Here is a 21,471-nt window from a genome sequence, read left to right as displayed (position 1 = left end):
GAGGCCCTCACAACACTGAATCCAGAAACAGGAGCCAGAGAACCTAGGGACTGTCATACCATTTTGAAAAGAGGCACCACTCTCGCTGAACTTCTTTTCTCTGCCACCTCCCTGTAACCTTGATAGTAAGTGCTAGTGTCCTGGGTTCTGATCAGCTGTAAGCATCAGCCACAAAGGACTATGCCTTTGACAGGCTTCCAAGCGCCCTGGGCAGTGGCTGAGCAGACTGCTGTCATCCCACCAGGCGACGGCGTCTGTGCAGATTACCGAAGGTGCCCCTTTTACACAAGAGCCACGTTCCTGGAAAGTTGTTCACCAGCTGAGTCCTACTGGGGCTGCAATGCTGAGGGTGCACTTTTAGACCATGAAGGCACGAAGTTGCCACCCAGCCAGAAGCACAGGCTGTCGCCCTCCACCCCTCCCTTTCCCCACCCTCAGCATCCAATCGCTCACCCAGTCCTGCCAGTTCTGTTTCCTCACCCTGTCTTGGGGCAGTCCCATTTTTGTACCCACTGCCAGTGCTGTGCTGCAGACTCCAGCAGGGCTCCGCGCACATGGCTCTCCGCTCCAGCCCATCCTTTGAGCCGCTTCCATCATGTTCCTGCTAAAATGCTGCTGCAGCACATGGCGAGGCTGACACAGGAGGACCGCTTGTTTGAGACCAGGAGTTCCAGACCAGCCTGTGCAAAATAGCAAGACACTGTCTCTACAAAAAATAACAAAAATGAAAAATAAAATGCTGCTCTAAGGATACCACTAGCTGAGGATAACCTTCCTGCTGCTCCCTGCTGCCCCCAGGACAAAGCCTAAGTACCTCATCAGCCCCTCCCTGATCCGCTGCCCCACACCGCGCCACCTCTGCCTTCTACCCGTACCCTAGGACCCCTTGGGTCCTGACAGGGAGATCTCGTCCTCTCTGAGGCGGCCGCCACAGCAGCCCATCTGCCTCACCCCACGGAGGAAAACTGAGTCCAGGAGACAATCTCCCCCAAATTTACCATCTGTCTCCCCCATTCCAGAAGTTTCTTGAGAGCAGGAGCCGTATGAATCCGTCTCTGCATGTCCAACCTGAGACATCAGTGCCGAGGACTCAGGAGGCAAACCCAGCACATGCTTGTAGAAGAAAGAAAGAAACAGGGAAGGGTGTTTTTTGCTATTTATCGCATATTTAATTTCATCATTGTTATATTCTTCCTGATTATAAAAGGATGATATCTTAGTTGTGAAAAATGAGAAGTGGAAGTGGTACAGCCCTTTTAGAGTTTGTCTAGCAGGTTTCCTGGTTTTTACTGAAACCAAACTCCCATGAGAAAGCAACCTACAATTGAGAGAATACATAACTTAGAAAGAAAGGGAAAGTCCTTAGTGAGATGTAAATTCCTCCCATATCTGCTTTGTATGCTTATGCTAATACATAGAAATATAAGGTAGATCCTCTGAATATTTTGTTTCATTTTTATCAATATGGAATCATATCATGTTCTTACTGACTTGCTCCCCACTAAATACATTTTAGATATCTTCTGTATCTACACATAGGGATCTACCTCACTCTTTTTGTTTTGTTTCATTTTGTCCATTGTTTTTTACTGATTGAACAAGAACACCTCTCCCTTTTCAAAGACATATGTAGTATTTAATTGCGTGGTTGTGGGCCAGTTTATTTAGCCCACACACCATTGATTACAATTAGGCTTATTCTCAGTTTTTGACATTATCAATAATGATGCATTGAATAGCTTGTCTTTTTGAGCTTTGGGGAGCATTTTCTGCGGGAGACTTATTCTGTGGGAGACTCCTAGAAGTGGACTTACTAGGTAAGACTATTTTAAATTTTAATAGATAATTGTCAAATTGTCCTCAAAAAAAAAATGACTGTAACAATTCTGGTACATTTGGTAGTAATTTACACTTCCACCAAGGATGTGGAAGTGCTTGCTTAGCCATGTCTTCACCAACACTGAGTGTTATCAGTCTCTTAAATCTTCACCAGTCACGTAGGCGATCGTATCTATTATACACATTTGTGATGTTTCTTCAGGGGCTTGCTTGTTTGTACTCATTTTTTCTGTTGGCTCATTTTTAAGGCCTCCACAGACTTCAGGATAATCAGTCCTTTGTGCTCTGTGCAGCAGTGTTCCCCCCGTTTTTCTTGGTCTCCTGATTTTGTGTGGTGTGTGGTGGTTGAGGAACTGGCTGGAGCACACACTCTGAAGGCAGGCTACTTGGTTTTGTCTGTAGCTTACTAGCTGAATGACCATAGTTTAGTTACTTCTCCAAAGAGTCCCTCAGATAAGGACAGTACTTATCCCAGGGATTGTTATGAGAATGACACGACTTCAGATATACAAAGTGTGCTGTGCAGGGTTTGACGTGAAATGAGCACTATAAGGGTATATGCTATTATTATTTTGCATTCAAATAATTTTAATTTTACCCAGTCAGATGTATTGATCCTTTATGGCTTCCGGATTTGATGTCATGGTTATAAAGGTTTTCCTCATTCTAAGGTTAGAAAGCGATTCACACAGTGGACTGTGTGAAGGAGTCTGCGGGACGGCTCCTCCCTTCCATCCCTTCCATCCCTTCCTTCCACCGTTTTGCTGTCTTGTAAATTGATTTGGCTTTTCACATGGTGGGAATTTTTTTCAAGGGGAAACCTGTCTGTGTTTACATCGTGGAAGGATGACACACTGGCGGGGGACTATGTTGTCTGTCGCTTCATGTCTAAAGTGTAGGCCTGCGTGGGTCGTCCCCTCCCTTCATGGATAAAACAGCTACCAGTTGGCCGGGCGCGGTGGCTCACGCCTGTAATCCCAGCACTTTGGGAGGCCGAGGCGAGCGGATCACGAGGTCAGGAGATCGAGACCATCCTGGCTAACACAGTGAAACCCCGTCTCTACTAAAAATACAAAAAATTAGCCGGGCGTGGTGGCGGGCGCCTATAGTCCCAGCTACTCGGGAGGCTGAGGCAGGAGAATGGTGTGAACCCCGGAGGGCAGAGCCTGCAGTGAGCCGAGATCATGCCACTGCACTCCAGCCTGGGCGACAGCAAGACTCTGTCTCAAAAAAAAACAAACAAACAAAAAACAGCTACCAGTTGTCAGTAAGTGCCAGGCTCATACTACGGCTCCTGCCCTGAAGGAGTTCCCCATCCAGTGAGAGAACAGATAGTGGGCAGGTGGGCGGTGTCACCAAGGCCCTGTGGTGGAAATAACTAGCTGATGGAAGGAAGAGCTTCCTGCGTGGATGGCGAGGAAGGGCCCAGAGGGCTTTTCAAACACGGGGGATGGGGTGTTGAATCTGCTCTACAAATCCTGGTGACCTGCCTGTGATGCGCGGGATCCCTGGCCACCCTCGCCCCCAACCCGCACAGAGGCCCCGGGGGCAGGAAGAATGGCCCAGTCCTGCACGATAAACAGTGGACACCTTTGGGGCACTTCCTGCCGCCGCTTGACCGGGAGTTGCTCCTGCCATGGGGGCTGTGCTGTGGGTTCAGCCTGTCTGCATTCCCAGGGCTGCCTGCTTCCTGTGGAAGGCAGCTTCACCCTGGATGCAGACCTCCCCTTTCGCAGCCTGTCCTGGTGAGCTGACTCTTGCCTCCTGGTGCCCTAGTATTTTCGTTGGCCCAGATCAGGACTCTAGTCCAACACTGTTGAACCCTGGCAGGGTTCAACCCACAGGAAGGGCTGAGCCTCCTCCTCCCACAGGTGTTTAGTAGCGAGAAGAGAAACTGCACTTTCCCTTTGGCCTTGTCTATCCCAGGTGTTGGTATGAACCCCTCTTGGCACGGGCAGGGGTTCTACCATCTGCTCACACTAAGGGTTAAAGGCCTGCAGAGGGGACAGTGAGCTCCTCCATCCAAACTTCAACTCCGTTCCGCAACACCAGAGCCCAGTGAATGGCGTCCCCCGTGGGCGGCAGTGATTCTCGTGCGAGCAGGTCCCCGAAGGGGAAGGTCACTACAGAGGGATCCCCACACCTGGGTCCCTTCGATCCAGTCAGAGCGCACAGAAAGGCACCTGGCTGTTGGGGAAAGGACCTGGTGGGAGTCACAGAAGCCTTTGTCCCAGTTTCAGCACTGCCCAGTTCTGTTGCCTTGGAGAGGTCCCTTGCCCCGATGATTCTGTGTCCTGATTGATAAGACGGGATGGTTGGACATAGGGCTGAAACGCATGCCCTGTGGGCGGATGGGAGCTTATGCACTTTGAGGTTGGATGCCTTTGAGTGGGCGTGCGCTGCCCGGGGAGAAGCAGCTCCCACCCCTTCCGCCAGCGAAGGCCTTGGTGTTTGCATTTTGCGCTGCTCCCTGGTCCTGGCTTTTGAAGGAAGAGCCAGCAGCCTCTGGCCTTGTTGACGCCGTCATCTGAGAGCGGCAGGCCACCAGAGGGAAGGCTAAGGACAGAGCCAGATCCGGCTGGGCCATCTCACCTCCTGGAGGCCGACCTTGACCCAGGAGGGAAATAATGAAGCAGTCACTGGCTTTCCCGAGGCCCGTGATCCTCTTGGTAACCAGAAATCCCAAATTCTTATCTCCTGCTCCTCCAGGTAGGCTGGGCTGGCTTCCCAGGGCCTGTTCAGGAGCGCCCCGTGCTGAGAAGGGTCCTGCGTTTGGTCTAATTCTCTGCTTTTGCCATCTTGAAATTCTGAATCTTTTTTTTTTTTTTCCTGTTTTAGGATTCCTGAGGCTTACTCTTAATCAGTTTGAACGAGGGGCCCCATATGTTCATTTTTACTGGGCCATGCAAATTACTGTGGGTTACATTAACGCTCATTTGGAAACCTTTTACCAGTCTCCTCTATTAGGGTTCTGGTTCCCAAGGCGGGGCTTCTGTGATTACCAGAACACTGAAGGAGGCTTCTTGTCTGTCTGGAGCCAGCTGAGATGGCCCTGAGATCCACAGAGCCTCCTCCACGCCCCTGGATGGAGGCGCTCCGGCTCTTCCACCCTTTGTATCTCTCACTTGGCACCCATTCCTGTAATTAATCACAAACTCCGTCTGAGCTATTCCTCTCTGAGCCATGCCCTCTGTACTCTGACTTGCCCCACGTAGACAGATGCTCAATAAATATTTGCTGATCAGCTGGAAAGCAAACAGAGCTATCATCTCAGCACAGAGTTCAGGACATTGCACACAGTGGGTGCTTAATCAATGCTGCTGACTCATCCGCAGAGCAGGCCAGGGTGCAACACAGTGTGGCCGTGCCTGTGCTGAGCCCAGGCTTCACATCTCCAACCATTCCCTTCCTCCAACTGTTGCCTGCCTGATGAGGGTAGAACTGACACTGAAATCCTGGGTGACGCTGTTGAGTCATGGGGCTTCCTGGTGTGGGATTGCCCCCGGCGAACCTAATCTTTCCCTTTGGCCTTGTTTACTCCGGAAGTTGGTATGGACCCCTCTTGGCATGGGCAGTTGTACCATCTGCTCACGCTAAGGGTTAAAAGCTTGCAGCAGGGAAGCCCAGAGCCCCAGAGCCCAGAACAAACACCACCAGAGCCCAGTGAATGGCGGGGAGAGAACCACTGGCGGCAGTGGTTTGTGTGAGCAGGCTCCTGCAGGTGAAGGTCACTGCAGAGACAGCCTCCATTTCAGGGCGGTGGAAACGTAGCCTTAGCAAAAAGAAGGATTTGCTTTTATTTATGTGTTTATTGAGACGGAGTCTCGCTGTCTCCCAGGCTGGAGTGCAGTGGCGCGATCTCAGCTCACTTCAACCTCTGCCTACCCGGTTCAAGCGATTCTCCTGTCTCAGTCTCCCAAGTAGGTGGGACTACAGGGGCCCGCCACCAAGCCCAGCTAATTTTTTTTTATTTTTAGTAGAGATGGGGTTTCACCATATTGGCCAGGCCGGTCTCGAACTCCTGATCCACCTGCCTCTGCCTCCCAAAGTGCTGGGATTACAGGTGTGAGCGTGCCCCTGGCCTGCTTTTATTTTTAATTAAATTTTTGTTTTTGTTTTTGTTTTGAGAGACGTCTCGCTCCATCCCCCAGTCTGAAGGGCAGTGGCGCAATCTCGGCTCGTTGCAACCTCCACCTCCCAGGTTCAAGTGATTCTCCTGCCTCAGCCTCCTGAGTAGCTGGGATTACAGGCACGTGCCGCCACACCCAGCTAAATTTTGTATTTTTAGTAGATACGGGGTTTCACCATGTTGGCCAGGCTGATCTCAAACTCCTCATCTCAGATGATCCACCTGCCTCCGCCTCCCAAAGTGCTGGGATTACAGGCAGGTGCCACCATGCTCGGCTAATTTTTTTATTTTTAGTAGAGATGGGGTTTCACTATGTTGGCCAGGCTGGTCTCAAACTCCTGACTTCAGGTGATCAGCCCACCTCAGCCTCCTATATTGCTGGGATTACAGGCATGAGCCACCGTGTCCAGCCAAAAAATGTTTTTTGTGGAGACAGGGTCTTGCTGTGTTGCCCAGGCTGGTCTGGAACTTCTGGGCTCAAGTGATTTGCCCGCCTCAGCCTCCCTAAGTGCTGGGATTAAAGGTCCCTGTGAGCAGCGCATCTGGCTAGGAAACGATTCTCTCCCCATCCATGTAGTTCCAAAACGCCCTTGGAGAAAAGTGTAAGAACTATTTACATTTGCAAAGAACTTTACAGTTTGTAAACCACTTTCATAAACATGATTCTCAAACTGTTTTGTAAGACAAGACAAATACTTAAGTACTAATTATCGGGTCGTTGCTTTAACATTTTGGGTTTTTTTTTTTACTCCAAATGTTCATTGAAGAAAAATTAGAAAATACAGATAAAGCAAAAAAAGAAAATAATATCTGATATCCTATTGCCTCAAGATGATACTTAATTTTAGTCTGCATCCTATCAGATTGATCTAAGTATATAAATATAGATCTTTAAAAGTAGGTTAATACCATCACTGTTCTGTAATCTTACAATCCCCATTTTTAGTAGGTGACTGAGAGAGCTCTCAAGCCATGCAGCTATGAAGGGGCAGGCCCAGGTCTCCACTCCATTGTCCTGGCTCTAAGTGTCCACGTCCCCAAGCCAGGCTGCCACTCACACTCCGAGGCTTTGCAGGGGTTGACCGCCTCCATTTCATGGTTGTGGAAATGGAGCCCCAGCAAAAAAGAAGGGTTTGCTTTGATTGGGCTCAGGGCTGGAGACCCCCACGCTGTCCTGGCATCCCACAGTTCAGCATGGGCGAGGCTGGGCCAAGCTATGCTGGCTGCTCAGGAGTCCCCACCTCTGCCAAATTGGACTTTGCCTTGAAGTGAACAGTCACAGCAATGACAGGGGTCAGCTGTCAGGCAGGAGGCCCAGAGGCAGCAGGTGCCAGGTGGCAGCCTCGTGCTGTGAAGGACTGACCCCAGAGAACAACTGGATATCTGTTTGGTGGCCTTGGAGGTCTCTCGCTCGTTGGTATTTTTAGAAAGAGGGTGAGGGCACAGCAGGGACCTGACACTTGCCTGGCTGCCCTGGGGCATCGCCCTGAGCTGTGGAAAGGGCACTTCTAGCCTGAATCTGGGCCAGCGCTAAGGGCAGGACTAGCATGCCTGCCTGCGTCCATTCATTCATTCACTCCTGAGCACACGCTCACAGCCAAATTCTGTGTTAGGCACTGAAGGAAAGGTTTCCCCAGGGCCCTGGCCTAAGACCTGCGGGAGGAGGAACACAGTGGTGAGGACAGACCCAGGTTCAAGTCTTGCCTCTGATCTCCCAGGCGTGTGACCTTGGGTAGGTTCCGTCTTCTCTGGAGCCTGTTTCCCCTCACAGGGCCTCTGTGAGAAGTGAAGGGGGATGCACAGGGAGCCTGGCCGCGCATGGGGTCAGTGCAGGGAGCCAGGGAGAGGCTGTGGATTGGAATCCCTCTGGGGCTGGGCTGTTTGTGTGTTCAGAGTCCACAGAGAATCTGGTTCTCAGGACACCTTGGGGCTGAGTGAGACATCGCCTGGGACTTACATTGACTTTTGCTGAGGGTTTTGCTGAGTTTGGCAGCAGCTCTCCTATTTCACCAGATACTAGCTTCTCACCAGGAGGAGGAGGGGGTGTCTCCGCTTTTTACAGACGAGTGAGCTGGGAAGCACCGAAGCTGCGTGAGCTGGACGGTCAGCAGCACGATCGGATCCCCTCCCCCGCTTACCTTCTCCCCAGACCAGACCCTGGCCCACTTCACAGAGCTGCTGCTCAGGTGCAGGTGTCGGCGCTGGGAGAATGTGCGACTGGCCACATTCGAATCCTGAGGGAGGACAGGAGAGCCCCGGTGTGAGGACCCAAGCTGGACCTGCTTTGCTGGCAGGGAAAAGGCATGAGTCCTACGGCCAGGGCAATCCAGGCAGGCTGGTTCCAGGCCCAGGCCTCCTTGGATTGGCTGAAGCTGGCAGGTGCAGCTGATTCAGGCTGGCCCACCAATCAGGACGGGCTTTGATCCCCGGACTCAGCGCTCAGGGACTTCTCTATCTGGACCTCCTGGGCCCCCGGAGCTCTCCCCGGATAGTGAATCAGTCTGTAGCCTGTCTCATCTATGGGTCTATGGCCGGGACCCAGGATACTGCTGAGCTCAGGGACAATAGACACACACACGCACACAGAGACAGACACACAGACACACGTACACACACAGAGACACACGCACACACACACAGAGGCACAGAGACACGCACACACAGACACAGACACACACACAGACACATACACAAGACATGCACACACACATTCACACAGACACGCACAGAGACATGGATACACACATACACAGAGACATGGATACACACATACACACAAACATGAATACACACAGGCACACACACACAGACAGACACAGACACACAGACACATGCACACACACACATTCACACAGACACTCTGCACACACAGACACACACACAGAAAACAGATTGTGGCTGCCGTGGCATACGGAGGGGAGTCAGCAGTGCAGTCGAGGTGTTTGTGTACTACAGCCATTGGCGGGCACCCCCAGAAGGTGCCACAGAAGAGGTTCATGGAGTTCAGCTCCCCCTGGTCCTGCCTTTGAAGTCTCTTCTGAATGAATACAGTGAATGACAAATGGATCTTTTTTTTTTTTTTGAGACAGGGTCTCTCTCTGTCATGCAGGCTGGAGTGCAGTGGCGTGATCTTGTCTCCCTGCAACATTTGCCTCCCAGGTTCAAGTGATTCTCCTGCCTCAGCCTCCTGAGTAGCTGGAATTATAGGCACCCACCACCACATCTGGCTAATTTTTGTATTTTTAGTAGAGATGGGGTTTCACCATTTTGCCCAGGCTTCTCTCAAACTCCTGACCTCAAGTGAAGTGATCCACCTGCTTCGGCCTCCCAAAGTGCTGGGATTACACGTGTGAGCCACCGCGCACTGCTGACAAATGCATCATTCATTCACTCCTTCATTCATTCAGCATGCCAGGCGAGGCGCGCTCCCTTGTTCCCATGAAGCTTTTCCACTGGGGAGGGATGGATAAGTTCTCTATCTCCTGGCTTCCCCCTTTATACACTTATTCTCTGCTAAGCTTTGTCATTTTAGGGGATTAGGAGAATAGAATGTAAACCGAAACGTGACTGAGGCAGATCTCCATTGAAGAGAGATTTATTTTGCCAAGGTTGAGGGTGAACTCAGAAAAAAGAAACACCGTAGGATCTGTGACCTATGCTTTTTCCAAGGAGGATTTTGGGAATTTCAATATTTAAAGGGAAAGAGCAAAGCAAGAGGGGAAGATTTTTTAAAGGAGGTTGGGTAGGCAGTGAGGCTGGGGGTACATTCTTGTGAGGCTCTGATAGTGCTCAATGAATCTACATTTTACATGTGACAAGAGGGAGTGGGGGGCGGATCAATTATGGATTTGTCCTGGGCTCAGTGAATCCGCATTTTAAGTAAAGTAAAGTAAGCACGTGAAATGACTGCTGTTTGGGAACACAAGGAAGGCAGTTGTTTTGTTTTGTTTTGTTTTGTTTTGCGTGACTCCATGTCCAAGCTTAACTTTCTCTTCGGCATAGTGAATTTGGGGGTCCCAAGATTCTAGTTTTCTTTCGCAGGGGCTTTGGGAAGGCAGGGATCTTCGTTGTATCCCAGATGCCTGGCTCGTGCTAGGAGCTGGAAACAGGTTTGTTGCACTGAACTCAACAGGAATCTTGGCAGGCTGTCTGCAGGGCTGGGTGGGGTGGGAAATTCACCACCTTCCCTTTTTCCCATCTCACTGTCAGATCTGATCTACTTCATGAGGTCTCACCTGGACGATAGCCAGAGATTGTGGGCTCAGCCCTCATTGCTTCTTATTCTAATTGCCTTAAATCCTGAGGAAATAACTCTTACCTTTTGGAAATGTATAATCTAGTGGGGACATACAAAACTCATATACACCCTTACGTGGAATGTTGATATTTTGCTTCATGATTAATTGTTCTGAAAGTCCTTTCCACTTACCCGTGTTTAGGTTTCCTGTCTGGATTGAGGCTCCACCACAAAATCTAAGGTTCAGCAAAAAAAGAGAGGCTCTAAGTGCTTCTGAGTGAGGACATGAAAAGGATCTGGGAATAAAAGCACTAGACCCTTACAGACTCACGAGGAGCAGCAGCCGGCAGCACTGGGCCGGGAAGACAGGAGCTGCTGGGGCCTCTGGCTGCTGGTTCGAAAGACGGTTTCGATCCATTCACTCCTCTCTGGAATGATCTAGATATGCTACCTATAGATATTTTAGACTGGTCCCCATCGTTGAGGGACTTACACAGCCTATGCTTCCAGGGCTGTAGCAATTAAGGACACAGAATCCAGAGCCTGGCTGGGTTCAAAGGCCAGCTCTAATATTTAAAAAATGGGTGCTCTCAGCTGGGTGCAGTGGTTCATGCCTGTAATCCCAGCACTTTGAGGGTGCAAGATGAGAGGATCCCTTGAGGTCGGGAGTTCAAAATCAGCCTGGGCGACATAGCGAGACCACATTCCTACAAAAAATGTTTTAAAAATATAGTGTAGTGGCATGCACTTGTAGTCCCAGCTACCCAGGAGGCTATCGCAAGGGGATCACTTGAGCCCAGGAGTTTGAGGCTACAGTGAGCCGTGATTGCACCACTGCACTCCAGCCTGGGTTGTAGCAGGACAAGATATAGGCAACACCCCGAGACACTGAGTTAAAAAAGAAGGGCTTAATTCGGCCAGGAGCTTCAGCAAGATTCACGTCTCCAACAACCGAGCTCCCCGAGTGAGCAATTCCTGTCCCTTTTAAGGGCTCACAGCTCTAAGGGGGTGCGCGTGAGAGGGTCGTGATCGATTGAGTAAGCAGGGGGCACGTGACCGGGGGCTGCATGCACCGGTAATTAGAACGGAACAGGACAGGACAGGGATCCTCACAGTGCTTTTCTATACAAATAACTGATTACGTCAGGGGTCGATCTTTAACTACCAGGCCCAGGGTGTGGTGCCGGGCTGTCTGCTTGTGGATTTCATTTCTGCCTTTTAGTTTTTACTTCTTCTTTCTTTGGAGGCAGAAAATGGGCATAAGACAATGTGAGGGATGGTCTCCTTTCGTAGGGTGACAGAGGGAGACCCTGTCTTAAAAAAAATAAAAATAAAAGGGTGATCTCGGGGCCTGGTGCAGTGGCTCACGCCTGTAATCCCAACACTTTGGGAGGCTGAGGTGGGAGAATTGCTTGAACTAAGGAGTTCAAGACTAGCCTGGCCAACATGGTGAGACCCCATCTCTACAAAAATTTAAAAATTTTTCATTTCTAGTGAGTTTGCAGATGATGTTGCTGCTGCTACTTCAAGGAGCACCTGTGGAGAACCACTGGCATATAGGAGAAAAGACGCAGGCTTAGGATTTAGACACTGGGGCCATCCCTTAGTATCTGGTGACTTTGGGCATTTGACCTCTTTGAGCCTCAACTTTTTTTTTTTTTTTTTTTTTGAGACGGAGTTTTGCTCTTGTTGCCCAGGCTGGAGTGCAATGGCACAATCTTGGCTCACTGCAACCTCCGCCTCCCGGGTCCAAGCGATTCTCCTGCCTCAGCCCCCCAAGAAGCTGGGATTACAGGCACGCACCACCATGTCTGGCTAATTTTGTATTTTTAGTAGAGATGAGGTTTTTCCATGTTAGTCAGGCTGGTCTCGAACTCCCAATCTCAGGTGATCCGCCCACCTTGGCCTCCCAAAGTGCTGGGATTACAGGCGTGAGCCACTGTGCCCGGCCTAGAGCCTCAACTTCTTCACTTGTAGAATGGGACTACATCCCAGCTACTTGGGAGGCTGAGACAGGAGAATCACTTGAATCCAGGAGGTGGAGGTTGCAGTGAGCCAAGATTGTGCCAAAAAATATATATATATACACATAAATATATACACACATCTGTATACACATAAATATATACACATATATATATACACATAAATATATACACACATATATATACACATAAATATATACACATATATATATGAGACTACTGTTGCTTCTCAACTTATGATAGAGCTACATTCTGATAAACCCATAGTAAGCTGAAAATATCATAAGTCAAATGCATTTAATACACTTAGCCTACTGAACTTCATAGTTTAGCCTAGCTTAACTTCAGTATGCTCAGCCCACTTACACTAGCCTACTGCTGGGCAAAATCATCTAACACAAAGCCTACTTTATAATAGAGTACTGAATATCTTGTGTAATTTATTGAATAATGTACTGAAAGTGAAAGAGAGAGTGGTTGTATGGCTACTCGAAGCACAGTTTGTAAAGTGTATCACTTACGATGGTGCAAGAGCTGGGGACCATCTGTATTAATACCTGCTTCGTGGAGTCATGCCTGACGCACAGCAATATCATTATTTAATTATTACTGTTTACATTTTAGCAATTTTGTTAGCCCTTGAGGGATGAGTAGGATTGAAGTCAGCAGAGATCGGCTGGGAGGGCTTTGGGGAATGTCTCTGAGAACCTCAAAGCTAAAGTGGGCATAGAGCAAAGAGCAAGAGGCCAGATGGGTCTAGAAGCCCCAGGACAGGGCGCTGATTGGTTAGTTCTCTTGTTTAGGGTGGATATGGAGAGGGAGCAGATCGATTCTTTGGAAATGTCTGTGTGGTAGGTAAATCCACGATTAACTTTGAACCCCGAGATGGCAACAATCTTTTCTGAAAGCCACTGACAAAACGGCCTCTTGCAGGGGAGGTGGAAAAAGCTCCCTAAGAAAGAGCAAGGAGGCCGGGGAGGCTGCTCGCGCCTGCAGTCCCGGCACTTCGGGAGACTGAAGCAGGAGGATGGCTTGAGCCCCGGAGGTCCCGCTGCAGTGAGCTGTGACTGGGCCACTACACCGCAGCCTGGCGACAGAGCAAGGCCCTGCCTCAAAAAATAGTAATAACGAAAATAAACAAGCAGGCAAGCAGGCCCGAGTTCCGGTTCCAACGCGCGTGCGTTCCTGTTCTTCCCTACACACTCTGCTTCTGTCTGTAATGTACGGCCCCCTTTTGTTGGAGAGAAACCCGCCCGTCTCCTCCATCACAAAGGGGTCAAAGCCCGGGTGTGCCCGCGCCGGCGGGTTGAGCCGGGACCTCGCCACGCTGTTTCCTGGCGCCCCCTGGTGGACAACGGCGGCGCCGCAGGCCTTCCGGGGAGGCCTCGCCCCACGTGGCCTCTCTGCAGCTTTAGGCCCCAGTTTGCAGCTCGGGGCAAGGGCTGGAGCTGTCAGTGAGACAGTGCCCAGGGCTCAGAGGAGGTTTCTGGACCAGTTCCGTATGATTGCTGGAATAACACGCAAAAGACACCCCACCCCGACGCGGATTAGAGACTGTTGATTTTTAAGGGCGAGAGCACTGCTCTTGGCAGGGGAAGGCTGCAGTCAGGGAGCCTGCGTGCGGCCTGCCCCAGACAGAAGGCCTCAGGGGTCTGGGCTTTTACAGCTTTTGGCCTGAAGACCAGCTGCAGCTTCCAGCCCCAGTCATCCATTCCCTGAGGCTCCCTCAGGACTGCTGAGCAAAGGCAGGATCCAGGGAAAAAACGGCTCTCTCTGCAGTGGGGGCGTTTAGTTTAAGAGCGAAGATTCACTCCCCAAACTCCTCTCCCCCACCCAGAAGCCACAGTGCTTGAAGCCCCATCCTTAAAGAGCCTTACTTTTGCCTTTTTTGAAAAAGCTGTCTCATAAAAATTCAATGCGATCATCATTCCTTGTGTACCTCATGTGGGCAAGGTGCTGAGCTGGGCTCCATGGAGACTCAGGCCTGTGGAAGATGGGGTCCGTGTGCTAAAGTAGGCAGCAGAAGGAGCCGTCTCAGGAGGTCTCAACCACGCCCAAGGCCAGCACAGGCCAGGGAGCAGGCGACCTTCTTTCAAACAGGGCCTTGGGGACGGGGTCTAGAAAGGAGGGGAGGCTTTCCCGGGGGGGAACATGGTGAAGAAAGAAAGGCCTGTAGTCCTGGAAAGAGCAGGAGCAGCTGGGAAGGGTGGGGTGTGTTCGGAAAACAGTGAGTAATCTGGTGTGGCCCCGCACGTCTGAGCATCGCAGAGCCTGGCACAGGGTTCGCTCCTCAGGGGTGGGAAGAGGAGCTGGGGACCAGGCTAGAGGGTGGGTGGGGGCCCCAGGAGAGAGGACGGCGCTTGAGTAACAGTGACGCTGGAGACCCAGTGCAGGCCGGCTTGTGTGGGCGTTTCCCTTCCTGCAGGCGGCTCCAAGGAGAGAGCCAGCAGGAGCAAGGAGAGAAGCTGCCCAATGGGTACAGGAGGCATTTCAAACACATTGGAAGTTGTTAGGACCATAAATGGTGCCTACTTCGAAATCGGGGCTGGGATGGGCCCTGAGTCACAACAGAGTATTTAAAATGCCTCTAGGCCCACACGTGGGAGTATAATCCTGTGTGGGATAGATTTCCCTCTCATCTCATATTTGTTTAATACTTCACAGTTTTCAAAGCACATTCACCCACATTATCCTATTGATCTTTCTAACAGCCCTTTGTGCTAGACAGGGCAGATATTATTCCCACTTCAGAGGAGGACCAGCTAGGGTCTGGGTGAGATTAAGTCATAAATTCAGTTTTGTTTTAACATGTTTATTTTAACCACTGGCCTTTTGGGGGTATGTCTTGGTCTGCTTTGTGTTGCTATAACAGAATAACTGAGACTGGGTGATTTATAAACAATAGAAGTGTATTTGGCTCATGGTTCTGGAGACTGGGAAGTCCAAGAACATTGCACTGGCATCTGGGGAGGGCCTTCATGCCACATCCTTCCCTGGTAGAAGGTGGCAGGGCCAGAGAGCTTGCAAGCACAAGAGAGAGGAAGGGAACCAAGCTCATCTTTTTTTTTTTTAATCTTGAGATAACCTGACCCACTGCTGTGATAATGGCATTAATGCATAAATGAGGGCAGAGCCCTCATGACCCAATTGCCTCTAAAGTTCCCATTTCTCAACAATATTACAGTAGGGATTAAGTTTCCAACCCATAAACTTTAGGGGGCACATTTAGACCATAGCAGAGTGCATATTTGCTTTTGTTACAAATTTATTATTTATTTTTAAATTTTTTTTGAGATGGAGTCTCGCTCTGTCACCCAGGCTAGAGTACAGTGGCACAATATCAGCTCACTGCAACCTCCCTCCATGCCTGGCCTATTTATTTATTTATTTTAGAGACAGAGTTTTGCTCTTGTTGCCCTGGCTGGATTGCAGTGGCACCATCTCGGCTCACTGCAACCTTTGCCTTCCCAGGTTCAAGCGATTCTCCTGCCTCAGCCTCCCAAGTAGCTGGGATTATAAGCATGCACCACCACGCCCAGCTAATTTTGTATTTTTAGTAGAAGACGGGGTTTCATCATGTTGGCCAGGCTGGTCTTGAACTCCTGACCTCAGGTGATCTGCCCGCCTTGGCCTCCCAAACTGCTGGGATTACAGGCATGAGCCACCTTGCCCAGCCACAAATTTATTTTTTAAGATAGTTCATTCACACGGTTCAAAATTCAAAAGGTACAGATAAAACTCCTTCTCTCAACCCTATTCTTCCAGTCACCCAGCTCCCTTCTTACCAGCTGGAACCCAAGCCTTTTGCCTTTGGGTCTAGTGCCCCTTCTGCGGCAGCAGTGCAGGGGCTCAGCGACACAGCCCCACTGCAGATTCAGGAAAGCCTCAGACAAGTTTCACTCAGGGAGAGGTTATGCCTCCTCTTAGTAAGTGTGCACGTGCACCCGATGGGACTAGTCTTCTTTCATCTTAGGCTGCATATGTTTTGTTTTTTATCTGTCTTTTGTTTGTTTGTTTTTTGTTTTTCTGTTGTTTTCATTTTAGATGGATTCTTGCTCTGTTGCCCAGGCTAGAGTGCAGTGGTGCAATCTTGTCCCACTGCAACCTCCACCTCTGAGGTTCAAGCCATTCTCCTGTCTCAGCCTCCTGAATAGCTGGGATTACAGGCGAGCGCCACCACGCCCAGCCAGGCTGCATGTGTTTATCTTTCGATCCTAAACTCCTTGGAGTAGGGAGTATGTCTGCCAGTTCTCGGGGGCGGTAGACTAAGGGTGAAAATTACAGGCTCTAGGCCGGGCGCGGTGGCTCACACCTATAATCCCAGCACTTTGAGAGGCCAAGGCAAGTGAATCACCTGAGGTCATGAGTTCGAGACGAGCCTGGGCAACACTGTGAAACTCCGTCTCTACTAAAAATACAAAAAATTAGCCAAGGTGTGGTCACACCTGTAATCACATGTGGAGGCTGAGGCAGGAAATCGTTGAACCAGGGAGGGAGTTTCAGCGTGAGGTGCCACAAAAGTGGAACTCCATCTCAAGAAAAAAAAAAATTACAGGCCGTGGCACATAGAGGATTGGGATTAAAAACTGTGCTGTGTGATCTTGGGCAAGTTACTTGGTCTCTCTGAGCCTCCATTTTCTCAACTGTGATGATGATGCCCTCACCTACTTCACAGAACTGTTGTGAGGACTACATAAGCTGACTCATGTCCTGTGTTTAGACACAAGGTATGTCCTCTGTAAGTGGAACCACTATTGTTCCAGTGCGCTGAGAGCCCACTGTGTGTGCGCACAGTGGGACAGGCCCAGGCACCCTTCCCAACTGAATTCTGACAAGGGGACTGACACCGAATTAGAAGCCCACCTAAGCCCCTTCCTTTGAACGAATCACTCTTCCCAGGCTGGGACCCACCCTTTCCCTTTGTGAGAAATCAGCTTTCCAAAAGCCTTGGTTGCCACTGTCCCCTTCTCAAGGGAGGCCTGGCTTTCCCGGGCAGTTGGTCATTGTGAGGCCACCAGAAGGGTCACAGGCCCCTATTCCTCTGGGCCTGTCTGGTGTGTAACCCTGACTGCGAGCTGGCACACAGGAAGCTCCCATGCGGGTATTCTCAGGGCTGGCAGGAATGACTCCTGGGAGGGTCACCCATGCCCTGCAGCAGTCTCTCAGCTACATCCTCAGGATTCTCCACTCAGAGCCGGCTTTCCCATCTCTAGATCACTCCGTGCTAGGAAGGACCCAAGGAAGCCTGTGTTCCAGTCCCTTCAATCTCGCAGATCAGAAAAGGCGCCCAGTGCTCCCGGCCGGGCTTGCTCACTCATTAAAGCAGGGCTGGATGTGGTCAAGGTGCCTTTGGTGACGCCCTCCGGGCTGCTACAACTCCCCCCACCAGGCCTACACCTTCCCATGGGACACACACTGCCTGCCACAGGCCCCAGGGCCTAAACACACTGATCTGTGGGCTCCATGGCTTTTTGGTAGGGCAGTTACTTACCACTCTGGGGTTTACCCAACCTCCACGGCCCTCTGGGAGAACAGCCCTGTAATCTTGTTTCCAAGAAAGAGTAGAATGATCTGTTGGAGCTTATGGTCCCCACTGACCATAAAGTCGACAAACAATGTAAAAACATGTTTACTTTTCCGTTAAAAAAGGCATTCCTTTCCTATCCAACCTAAGTTCTGTAAATAAACAAAAATATAGGCCAACAAGGATTAAGGGATAAATGGCTGTCTGGCAGAACAATGAAGCAATCCTTGAGTTCAAGGGATGGAATCGCACCAGCCTTAGGAGCTGGGACTTGGCAAGGGGCCTAGGTGACAGGGAAGTCTGAGCTGGAACGAGAGAGGGTGTGGAAGAGGGAGGGTAATGACTGTGCCGGGCAGGCCCGGGAATGGGGCAAACTGCTGGGTCTGTGGTGTCCCCCACCCCCTGCCTCATCCCATGCCAATCACCACCCCACCCCCTGCCTCATCCCAATCACCAAACCAAGTCCTCTTGTTGTCCAGAGGTCCAGGGGCGTCCGGATCAAACTCTGGATCTACTCCCACCTTCCCTGCACTCGCCGCGCTCCAGCTTCATGCCGCCCCAAACGCCCCGTCTGTCCAGGTGTCATTGGTTGGCCAGATTTTGATGGGCAGCCTTTCCCACAGGCAACCGCGCCTTGAACAGGGACTCTGGGAGCCCAAAGCAGTGAGTCCTGGGTCAGTGTCCTGCCACCCTTGAGTGGCAGGGGAGGGGCAAGTGGGGTGGGGCAGAATGAGACCTGAGGAAGACAGCAATGAGAGCCAGCCTCACTGCGAGAGGGATCTCAGCCTGGGAAGATGGGAACCGCTTGGATTCTGTCCTTCCTTCCATGAAGGAGCAAAGTGTCGTTCTGCTGTCCATGGCCTCTGCCCTCCAGAGATGGGATTTGACCACAAAGTGCCAAGCCCAGAGGCAGAGCTAGGCCCAGAAACCAGGCGTCCTCGCCCACGGGTCCCCTGCTCCTCGAAGATCAGCACAGAAGGGGCGGGGAACGGGCAGAGCCCTGTGCGCTTGTGGCGGGTGGAGGCCGCCAGCCCACCCGGGCCAGCTCTGCAGGGAGGGCGCAGGGGCCGGGGCCGGGGCAAGGGGAGGGCGGCAAGCGAGACCCAGCGGTGAAGAGTCCGGTGAAACAGGAACGACTCATGCTGGGCGGCTCCGCTCCTCAGTCCCGCCCACATTCCCGGGTCTCCGTTCCCGACCCGCCCGGGCCTGGCCTTAAAGGGCCAGCTCCTCTGAGCAGGAGCGGGGGACCCCCTGCTGCGCTCCCCACTCCTCTATCATCCTGGCCCCTGCGGAGCTGCTCCCAGTCCCTGGGCTGTGGGCGAACAGGGTGACCCCCTGCAGGATTTAGGGCTTTATCTGATCCGCTCCTCCCACTACAAGGGAGGGCCCTCGGGTCATTCCATCCATCCCTCTGCCGCGGAGCAGGGCTGCACCTAAACTGGCCCACGAGGATTAGAAAAACCCGTTCCCTGCTTTGAAAGATGCTGCAGTGAGAGGACCCTTTCCAGACACCTTGGCGCAGGGCCTCCCTGCCGGCCCTTCTACCCGCCGTCCCCCAGGCTGCAGGTTGTGCCGGGGGCCCCTCCCTTCTCGGTCTCCGCACCCCACGCTGGCTCCATTTCAGCTCTGGCTGATTCTTGAACTCTGGCTTGACACACGCGTTTGGTGGGTTTCAGTTCGGCCCATCCAGACTTGTGGGCGAGGCTCCCGTCCTGGGCCTCGGAGGGGTCCAGGTGTCCCATGAATCCCGTCCTGCGCGTGGGTTCCCCGGGGTGGAAACACCATCCGGCAGCCGCGGGGCCCAAGTCACTTCTCTGGCCCCTGGCGCCACCGTGTGGACACGCTGGAGAACTGGCGCCACCGTGTGGACACCCGTGTGGACACGCTGGAGAACTGGCGCCTGCGGGGCAGGAGGGGACGCCCTGATCCCGCCCAGCACCTGCCCTGAAAGGCGGTCCTGGGCCGGCCCTGCATTGAGAGAGGAAAGGATGAGGCGCACCCCTAAGCACACTGCGAGCCTCACATCCTCCGTGAAACAGTGGGTCTTAGATTGATTTAACAACAAAAGCCAACCAGCTCTGTTAAAACTTACAAATAGCAATACTTTCCATAGAGGTTGGGAAGACTGTGCCGCCGGGGGACTCACCCCTTCCACCCCCCACCACCCCTTCCCCCACCATGTGGTCAGTGCTCAACACATACCACTAGAGGTTTGGGTTTACGGTTTTGTCCACTGTTAACACACTTGGGGGGAAAGGGGGTCTGTCTCCCTCTGAGCTAGACCAGGAAGGAGGAGAAAGGGCAAAGCTTGCTGCTACTGGACAAACTGGAGGATGGGGAAGAGAGAGGAGGGGTGGCACAGCCATGGGGCAGGGAGGCCAGGGGGCACAGTTGAGCCTGGACAGAGACACTTTGAATTTGGGGGCAGGGGGTGAGGCTTTCTTGCCTAATGAGTGCTCTTGGAGACGGAGGACAAACCTTCACCAAATGGGCTATGACCACAGGTTGCAGCCTTGGGGCTGACAGCGACCATGGGCCTTTGTGGAGTGTTGGCCCTGGGATCCCTGGCCCTAACCAACCAGGCCAGCTGGCCCTAGACAAGCCAGCCTTGCTCGAACTGGATTTCCAAAGGCCCTGAACACTGTGTGGCCTCCCAAGTCCGTGCAGGTCCTCATTCACCCTCTGTCCCTACCTCCTCCAACCTCACTGGCTGCCCCCAGCACCAGCTGAAACCCCGGCCCCAGCAAAATCAAATACGAAGGAAGACGGGAGAGCACTCCATTCCTTTCGTGCCTACGGCCTTTTTTCTTATTTCTGTGGGCCCTGGGCCCCAGCCTGATGTTGGTGGCTGTCAAAAGGTGTTTGCCAGGGCCTGTTGTGAGCAGCCCGTGGCCCAGTGCTTACCCGGGATCCCAAGGAGAGGCAGCAACTATGCCTTGTTTGGCATTGGGGTCCTCACAGCCCCAAGCACTGCCTGGCATGTACACTCAATCTATTGAGTGAATGCTACCCGCTGGTCTCCATTCTAATCTCCCAGAGAAAGTGTTTAAATTGCTCCGCTGGCCAAAGTGCACACTCCTGATTACCCTCTGTGAGTCCTGCCCCAACCAGAAGTTGAGGGCACTCAGAATCTCGATAACGAACAACCCAGGTGCAGAGAACTGCCCCGTGTAGAAAGCTGATGGCCTGGAGTGTGGTCAGAGTGAAAGAGCCACTCCTATATGTTTGATCCTCCTGTGATTGGTCCACAGAGTCAGAGAGGGGCAGCCTGTGGGGCACAGGCTGCCAGGGTGGATCCCGTCAGAGCAGATGCTGTTAGCACCCATGACCACCCTGTGCCTCTTGAATGTGTCTGTGCATGCGCACCCTCCTGGCAAACAGAGCAAAGGGTCAGGAGCTTGGAAAGGAAGCAAGAAGAGCAGGGTGGAGACATGGGGCTGAGCTTTGAAGGCAAACGTTAGAAGAAGGACTGGGGAAGAGAGGCTGCCTTCCGTTGGCCTAAGGAGAGGATTGGTCCAATCTGTAGCCAGCCATGTGGATTAGAGCTGGGTCTCCAAAGACGGGTGTCCGAGACCGTATTTTAGGATAAGAAAATTAAACTTCTATTTATATTGAATTTTATGTGAAATCCTTTCAAATGTTTCTACTTTTGCATGTTTTACTATATATATATATATATATATATGTCCAATAAAATATGTATAGTTGATAATGGAAGAATGTACATATATTGAGGATGCATGGCCAAAACAGTTCT

The 21,471-nt window shown here is 51.6% G+C and overlaps 1 protein-coding gene and 1 non-coding gene across 4 annotated transcripts in view; both read left to right on the top strand.

Moving 5' to 3' along the window:
• The window catches only part of NINJ2 (ninjurin 2), a 94,669-nt gene that overhangs the window by 69,534 nt on the left and 3,664 nt on the right, over positions 1–21,471 (top strand). The window lies entirely within an intron of this gene.
• LOC116473981 (U7 small nuclear RNA) lies at positions 1,241–1,300 on the top strand. Its single transcript, XR_004249530.1, has one exon. It is a non-coding gene; the product is annotated as a U7 small nuclear RNA (small nuclear RNA).

The sequence above is a fragment of the Hylobates moloch genome, unplaced genomic scaffold (assembly GCF_009828535.3).
Source record: "Hylobates moloch isolate HMO894 unplaced genomic scaffold, HMol_V3 SCAFFOLD_8, whole genome shotgun sequence".
Classification (NCBI taxonomy): Eukaryota; Metazoa; Chordata; class Mammalia; order Primates; family Hylobatidae; genus Hylobates; species Hylobates moloch.
Note: the sequence above shows the minus strand (reverse complement) of the source record. Positions and strands in the feature narration are given on the sequence as shown.